Below are 9,124 nucleotides of genomic sequence, written 5' to 3' on the forward strand. Positions count from 1 at the left end.
TATGAACATGGGGCTGTGCAGTCATGCAGGTGCTGTGCATCATATTGCAATGGACATTTTGTTTCATGTAGTGCTTGTAGACAGGAAGGTCACAGTTTGTTTGGTCCCTCTGTTAAATCAACATCAGGTACTATCAATCACTGAGCCACAGTACTATCACAACCACTGGCTCATGGTTCATATTGCCAGTATTAAAACTATCAAACTATAAAGGTTTATTTATTTATTTAATTATTATTTTTAAAGACATAAGGTAATGTACCCTATAGGTGAAGAGTCCTGTTGTGCAGATGAAGGGCCTTGTTGTGCCAAGGGGAAACAAGTAGTTTACCTGTAGGAGCTGGACTTCCATGGCTACTTAGGGATTATGACTGATTTTAGTTGGTACGAGCAAGCAGAAATCAGAGATATTCGGCAATATAGCTGGAGTTTCAAAAAGCAGGAATAACTTCCTGGCAATAAATAAATTAGCTTGTAAAATTTATGAGGAGGCAAAGTTTAAACACACACACACACACACACAGAAGCATGAAAATGAAAAGTTATTTCAAAAATGTTTACCAGATAGAAAAAAGTAATCAATAATACAAAAGGACTACTGTGGCTAAAAGCTCATCCCACTTAAGAAATGAAATGAAATCACTGTTAAGAATAATAATAAAAAGAGAAAAGAAATAGATTTTTGTTAAAGCATAGTGACATATTTCTGTCAGAAGAAAAAAACGCAGCTAAGTAAATAAATTCTATTGTTAGCATTCATGAAGACACATAATCCACAAAGCGATTATATGAAGGTGCTTTATTAGGCGCCGGAAGTTAGGGGCATGCCTGCCCAAATCTAACTTCGTCCGATTTGTTCACTTAGTTCTCTTTTATCTCCTAAAATATTACATATGCATTAGGTTTCACAACTCATCTATGCATATTCATTTCCTAGCTCCGCCTAGCCCTGCTTTGTATGCTAATTACCTTATCAATCCTTCTGCGCTTGTGTATTACTCTCTGGTGGTCGTCCGGATGAAGTAAGATGTCTTCATCAGAGTTGAACTTTTTAACCTTTTCTTCTTACGCATGCTCTCTGAGCCCTTGGTCTCAGTCCAAACTGCAAGGTTGGTTTGATCCAGTTCCTGGGGTCCGAGAGGCCCCAGTTATCTAGATGTCTTGCAAATTGAGCATTCTTTTAGTCCTCCTTACTCCTCATCATGGATCGGTGCATTCTCTCATGCTATCCTTGCACATATATTTTGTATCTTCCAAGCGCAGCCCCGGAACAGCACATCGCAAATGTAACACATATTCGGCAATATTGTATACTTCATCTTCTATTACCAACACTATGGCTGGAGGAGCAAAATAGCAAGACAATTTTAAATATACCAGTGTAAAAGATATCCCGATCATGGTATAGCTCCAACAGTAGCTGGAGTTAATAAATTATTAATACAATGAATATGTTTGCTGTGAATTTATAAAGAAGCGTGTTGAAGTACTTGTTTCTCAAAGCATGATGCAGTGCTTTCTAGGCTATTAGGAAGAAGGAAAGTTGATAGGAAACAGGTATTATGAATACTTTTTTTTTTAAGCAAACTGTCACAGGCACCTTACATGCAAGACTCTTAAAACAAATGGCTAACGCATCTGCTGATACATTTTAGACACATTTTTCTGTCTAAATGCTGACACATTTTAGAATATAAGAGAAATCCCAGCCAGGATATACAACAATGTCACTCAGTATTAGCAAAGGACGAGCAAGATGACCCAGCTAGTACATCATAAAACCTCAGCAAGGTAACGCAAAAGATCATTTCATTTAGTAAAAAATGAAATGCTGGAAATACAATGAATACCAGTCAGCAGGATTTAGCTGAAATTGAGTTTTGACAAACAATTTTTTTATTTTTATATTTTTTTAATGTGACTTCAAAGTACAGTTAACAATAATACGATATTAATGCAAGCAACGTGTACATACATAAGTCCATAGGCCCTGATGGGAGTGCTGAGGGAACTGGTAGATGTCATTGTGAAGCCACTCTTGATAATCTTTGCTTGATCATGATACAGGCTGAGAGAGCCAGGACTGTTAAGCCTGGAGGAGAGAAGGCTCAGGGGATCTCATCAATGTACGTAAACACCTGATCAGAGGTTGAGAGAAGGATGGAGCCAGGTTCTTTTCAGTAGTGCCCAGTGACAGGACAAGATGCCAAGGGCACAAAAAGGAAACACAGGAAGCTCTGCCTGAACATCAGGAAGCACTTCTTTACAGTGCAGGTGACAGAGCAACGGCACACATTGCCCAGCGTGGTTGTGGCATCTCCCTCCGTGGAGCATGGGAGACTGAGAATCTGTCTGGACATGGTCCTGGACAAACTGCTTTGGGTGGCCCTGCTTGAGCAAGGACAGCATTGGACCAGAAGACCTCCAGAGGCCCTTCTGACCTCCACCATTCTGTGATTCTGTCATAATGATCTAGATCTTCCTGGAGTGGTTCTGTAACAATCAGTAGTAGACTTGATGCTATTTAATGATGGTGCCATTTAACATCTTCATTAATGATGTAGATTATTTGGCATTGTGTACCCTTAGCTAATTTGCAAATGACACAAAACAGTGGGGAGTAGTTGATTATCTAGACGTATCTTAACAGGCTGGAGAGGTGGGTTGACCCAAATATTCCAGTATAGAAAATATCTTTCTCTCTCATATATCTTAAATGCTTTTAATGAGAGTTCACCACCTGTCCCTATGTTAACTTTTAAGGAAGAAATAGAATTTGGCTTTTCTGTATTATATCTTTAATTGGCAGATATATTTCCACTGCTGCCACCCAGTTTGTTAAGTGCTAATGTATGCATTGCTGCAGTCACCTGGGTGACTAATAGCTATACTGAAACTACCTATAGCTCTGCACTAGAATAGATACATCCTTAAGTACAACTCTGTACTTCTAGGGGTCCTACTGTCATCGTAAGTAACTGTCAGAAACTCAGTAAGCTACAGACTCTTCTCTCCCCTAGTTTCAATATAGTTTGTTTTATTCCTAATTGTAACTTAGAAATGCGCAAGTCTCTTGCATTTATTTTACTCAGTTTTCTAGATAAGGGGATCATACTTTATTTGCAACCCATTCCTCAAATGTCTGTTTGCACCTTTAAAAAAATACAGAATAGAACACTGTGAAGACAAAAACAAACAAACAAACAAACAACAGCAAACAAACTCTAACAAAATAATAACAAAACCCTCCTTAGGAAGCAAGCTGTAGCAAAACTAAGCTTACATTTCCTATGAGTGTCAAAGCTGCTTCTGGCTTAGTATCCATGGAAACCTGCTCTCCCATCCTGCTGCAGGAATTAATTGAAGATCCCAACCACTTGTTCAGGGAATCACCATGATATTAATTCACATCACAATCCCTTTATTATCTCAAATAATCTTTTCATTACTTTATATCAGAACAAAAGGTTGAATTTGCTTTCACCACCTTAAACAACAAAGGGCCATCTAACTCTTTTACCTTCTCAAAATGGGGTACACTGCATAGAGGCTATGTGTTTTCATCTTGGAAAATAGTGATTTTGAAAGGACCTTGGCCACAGTGTTGACAACAGGAGATGTCACAGTTGGCAGTGCTCTATGCAAAATTCCTTCCCATTTTGTGCATTAAGCACTGTTTTTCACCTATGCCACCAGCTGGTACTAACTCAGGGAAAAAGTTGCCACCCTTCAGTATCAGGACATACCTACCTCTACAACAGTTGATTCTGTCCTAGAATGATAATGTGCAAAGCTACCAAGAGAAAAGACGAAGATGGACTTATGTTAGGGAGTATTGTTTCTAGACTTTTATTTGGAGGTTTTTTCATTAATTACAAACATGAGTATGTCATGTTTCCAATTGCTTTGTTCCTGGATCATTCATCCCTAGGCATCTACCTTTGAACTTTCTTTTCTTTTATTTCCTGCTTATTTCCCTAATCGTTGTCCCTACTCCCTTTATTTCTCCCTAGCCTCCAAATCATCTTTTCTACCCTACTTTTCTTCTCAGACATTGATTTTCCCCATTTTCATCTTTCTGATACTTTGTATTTAGCAGCTGCTCTTTTCGTAACCATGACAACCCTATCATGATGTCAGCAAAGGATCTCACTGCTACCTGAGGAACTGAATCTCATTAAATGCAAGTTAAGCTGCTTGAGCTGATGTTTACTGCCCTGTACCCAGGGGAAGAGTTTTGTTTGGAGACTATTGGCTCACAGGTAAAACTTAGAAAAGGGCAATTTGTTACATTGGCCAGTATACAGAGCCCTTCTCCACCTCTAGTTCATGCTACTGAGATATAGTCCATCACACATATGTGCACTGCCCAAGTAACATCATTGCAAGAAATATGGCAGGGATATTATAGACTGACCATACAGTCCTTGGTTAGATCCAAGGATAGACCCATGCTGTGTTGCCCTCTTACACAAAGATGTACATCCAATACACAGGATGCATGTTACAGAGCTGGAAAAGGACAGCAAAGGACAATGCTCATGTGATCCAATAAAAAAGAAAAAGAGACCTGGTAAAAGAAAGAAATTTTAAAGGAAGATTTTTTTTTGTGCATTTGATCTAGACTCCCTGCTTGTAGTGACTGTGGGTACATTGCACTTACAGAATAAATTTAGTATCAAGTGCTGTTTATTTGTATAGAACCAATTCACCATAATGATGTCTTCAATATGGGTGCTGAAGTCAACGCTGTCATCTGCCACAAAAATTAAAAGACTGTAATTCCCTTTACTCTTTTGATAAGAGTAAATTTTAATACTAATTGCATGCACATGACTTTCAGAGACTTTTTGAATATGTTATGCTCAACTACATATCATATTGGAGTTGAAAGCAGTATACATTCTGTACAATTCCCCTCACTAACAATATTCATAATTCTGCATTTCTTAATTTAATGAACTTTTTTTTAATAGCTGAAATAAATGCTGGTTGCAATCAATTCATTTGACCTTTTCCCCACCATGGATAGAAACTTCAAAGTTCCTCAAAGCCATTGAGAAAAGAATTTTCTGAGCCTAGAAACCTCATCTTCACAGCTCCTCTCTGAAGAAAACTGTACAGCCACATTTAGGACCTGAAGGATATCAGTCTTGCATCTGTAGAGCTCCTTTAGTTGGTAGTCCTGTAGAGCAAGGTCATTATCAGCAAGGTGGAACCAGGGTTAGTTTGGGGGGACAGAAAAAGGAAAAAGCCTGAATAATTCATTATGGAGTTATGGAATACAGAAATTGAGAATCAAGAGGCTTTTTTTTTTTTTTTTTTTTTCCCAAAAATCCTTTAGATCAAAGAAAACTTGTAATCAAATTTACAGTTTATGGAAGCCTCTCCAGCAATTTAAGGTAAGCCTAGAATTTTCACGGCAGAATGGCAGGCTCAGAAAGAAATGCTAAATAGCTTAAAGTACACTTCGCTTGTACAGTTTCCTATTTCCTCGTTTCCTCTGATAGAAAAGGCATAACTAAGAGGTGAACATATGTTAAGTGTACAGGCAGGCATACACAAACAACCTGAACATCATTCTCTCAAACATGTGGGGGTTTGGAAGTGACAAACCTGGACAAAAATGCAGATGCTTTCACTAAGAACTTCTGACCTATCATGACCAGTGAACATTGCTGGGTTCTCTTTGATGTGAAAGTCCACAGACCTACTGTAATCAGCCAATGCCTGTTCCTCTCAGTGAACGAAAGACAAGAAATATTGCTTGCATTAGAGAAGCAGCTTTGCTCCACAGGCATTGTGATTATAATCATTATCTTAGATCACAAGGACCAGTGTTTTAAGGGAAAATAGTTTTCCCTTCAAGATAGAGTTAAAAATTACACATTGTGTTGTATTGTTAATTACCACCAAGACTGGGGATCCCATCTGTGATTAACCACTCTTCTGTGTCATTGACAATTCGGCTACAATCTCCCAGCCCCATTTTTTATATGGGGGCTTTAAGAAGAAGCAAAAAGACAATCTTTCTCCATTATAACAGAAATTTCAAACCAATATCTTCAAATCCGAAATGCCAATAAGAAATTTCTGTTGCTACTGCATGCTACGAGTAGCATTCTGACTTGTTTCCTACAAGAAATTACACTTCTTGTATGTAAATCAGGTATTGGCATAACCCCTTCTTATTTCTACGTTCATTTGCCTTTCTCTGTTGCTCTTAAGAGCAACAAATAGATTGTTTCTCTAAAAACTATGAGCTAGTTCCAGTTCAGGTGCTCTATTTACCTGTATTTATCAGGTAGGTCAGATAACATTATCATTGAAGTTCCTTCTGGCTCTCAGATGTTTTATAAACAATCTTCATGCTTCAACCTGCCTCCTCCTTTTTTGCCTCTATAGGCTTCCATTTTTTTGCTTTTCTACAACCTTTTAGCACTGCTAAAACGCTAGCTAGACACCTCAGTAAATAATTTGCTTTTGCTTGGAAATATTTTGGTGTAGCAAAGTGTAATGCCACAGGTCTACCAAAGCTACGTAAGATTTTTTCTATATCATTGCGGAGAGCTTCCCTTCCCTCCCCACCCCACGAGCTTATTTCTCTATATATTTACAGTGCTGTAAAGCAAAATAGCAGTTGTAATATCAAAGAGAACAGCATCTGAAAAGGGACAGGAGCAGCGATGATTCCTTGGGCACTGATCTAACCTAAATCTCAGTGTTACTGTGTCTCTGTTTCCCCTCCACTCCCATTCCCCCGTGTTTTGCCAAATCAAGTGTTATTTTGGTGGGCATTTCTTAGTCTCGTATTCATCCTCCTTTTCTGAGGAAACATCTATATTTTCAGTATTTTGCATGTTTAAAAAAAAATTCTTTGGGACCTTCGGTATAGAAAGGGCTCAAGCTGATTCCAAATTCCCCTAAAGCACAAAGGAATGCTGCCAATTTTCTTCTGCTTGTAAACATGTTTTCCACACTACACAACTCCAGCAAAAGCCACTGAAGTGACAAAAATCACATATTCCGGTCTACAAAGCACAAAATCTTTGTTTCTGCTTTTATGTCTTTTTTTTTTTTTTTTTTGAAAGGCAACTTCAAGAGTTTAATGCATTGAAGAAAGGGAAGGTGAGGAGGACTTCTGTAGTCCTTAAAAAAGAGAAATACAGAATAGGTCTGGTTTCTTATAACACTTTTGTTAGGGATATAGCTAGTAATCCAATGAAAGTTGTCAATTTTGGGATAAATCCTTGGATTTCCTTACTAATGAAGGTTAGTATACAATGAGTGTTTCAGAATATATATGCTAGTACGTGCCTTCTTTCATCAGATTGAAAAGTTTACCCTCAAACCATTATTTCACAAAATGAACTGTGATCATAAAGCAATCAACTGAAAATTAGTAGTTTCCATTTCAGTTTTCTTGTTGAGAAAAGTATTTAAATGAAAGGGTTTACAGAAAATAGAAGTGTGTCAATAGTCGGCATCTTAAGCTCTGGAAATGCAGCACATTTCTCCTCCCCTATTATAGGGAAGGAATCAGGTCCCTGCCCTGCCATTTCTGTTTTTTCTAGGCTGCTGTTTTTAAATTTGTCAAAGTTTTGTCTTGTGAAGATTCAGGAAAATTAAAAAAAAAAAAAAAGAGAATAATATAGTGCAGGAACACAATTAATACAAACTGTGCCACATATTTGTGGGAAATATAAATGTTTTCCTATCTTTTAGAAAGATTTAAAAATATCTCTAGCACAGGTTTTTATATTGTACTCGTATGTGATCATACATTTAATTATATGTGACATTTAACTGACATTTATTTTCAAGCTCATTGTCTTGCAAGTCTTTAAAATATACCTGTCTTTGCATATTTGCACTTGGCAATGTAAACACTTGGTCAGTTAGCTCTAGATCTAGTCTCAAAACCAAAAAGCAGGTTAACTACTTTCAAGCACAGCTACTTCGAGTTAAATTTGAACCTGTAGCAGTCTGAAATGCTATTCTTAGTTAACAGAGGCAATCATTACCTCTTGATTTTAACATATTCTAAATTCTCCAGATATTTTACTTTATAAAAAATAATTTGCTAAATATTCCCCAAAGCTGTTTCTGCTAATAAAACATGCTTCCCTTTACATTCAGTATGGTTTCATGTAAGTTTTTGTCTCTTCAGACAGCAACATATTACTCTTTGATAGCACAAGACTTTCAATTTCATCTGTGAACTGCTTTGGGTAACCTTCAGAGAATACTGGATAAAACATCCGTCTACAATACATAATGACACGGTTAGTGTTGCCTAGTGCTAAATTTAAGCTGTACTGAAATAGTACATCTATATTTTTCAGCAGCATAGGGAATTTATTATAATAGTGTAAGAGTGTTTTAGATTAATATTAGTCTTGCAGTTAAAAATAAATAAATAAATCCTTATTTCATATTGCGTATACAGAGCACAGTATGGACAAAAGGATTGATTGACCTGCCTGACTCCCCCCCCCAGTTTTTTTAAAAAAGGATAAAAATATCAGGGGAACTACAGGCCAGTCATTCTCATCACTGTGCCTGGCAAAATCATGGAACAGATCTTCCTGGAAACTGTGCTAAAGCACACAGAGAACAGAGAGATGATTGGTGACATGAAGCCAACATAGCTTCACTAAAGACAAAGCAACGCTGTGGAGAAGGATTTAAGGGTACTGGTGGATGAAAAACTGAGTATGAGCTGGCAGTGTGCACTTGCAGCCCAGAAAGCCAACCACCTGAGCTGCATCAAAAGAAGCATGACCAGCGATTGGGGGAGGTGATTATCCCTCTCTCCTCTGCTCTTGTGAGTCATTAATGACCCATGAAAAGGGTCATTATCTTTTCTTTCTTGCCATTGTTGCCTTGGTCTCTTTCCAAAGGTTGAAGTCAACCAAAATAACATTTTTCCTTATTTTAGCATATGTAGATTAGCCCCATACCTTTACAGTTTCCACTTTGTCTTTTCCCAACTGCAATAGGAGTAGCATTGTTTACCACTATATCAGGACCAAGTTGAAGTCAGACAATCCAGAGCTCCAGCCACTGAAGCAATAGCGAAGCTGTATCTGTGCAGTTTGGAAAGCAAGCAATAAAGAGTTTA

The 9,124-nt window shown here is 37.7% G+C and overlaps 1 protein-coding gene across 8 annotated transcripts in view; it reads right to left on the reverse strand.

Annotated features, from left to right (window-relative positions):
• The window catches only part of REEP2 (receptor accessory protein 2), a 44,139-nt gene that overhangs the window by 5,000 nt on the left and 30,015 nt on the right, over positions 1 to 9,124 (reverse strand). For 6 of the 8 annotated variants that reach the window (XR_007708836.1, XR_007708839.1, XR_007708837.1 and 3 more), the window contains one exon: positions 8,965 to 9,089. The gene's annotated coding sequence lies outside the window, so the exon portion shown is untranslated. Of the gene's footprint in view, positions 1 to 331; positions 453 to 969; positions 1,341 to 1,387; positions 5,186 to 8,963; positions 9,090 to 9,124 lie in introns of those variants that run through there. The other 2 variants (XR_004780779.2, XR_004780778.2) reach the window with 2 other exon arrangements.

This window comes from Cygnus atratus, chromosome 14 (assembly GCF_013377495.2).
Source record: "Cygnus atratus isolate AKBS03 ecotype Queensland, Australia chromosome 14, CAtr_DNAZoo_HiC_assembly, whole genome shotgun sequence".
Lineage (NCBI taxonomy): Eukaryota > Metazoa > Chordata > Aves > Anseriformes > Anatidae > Cygnus > Cygnus atratus.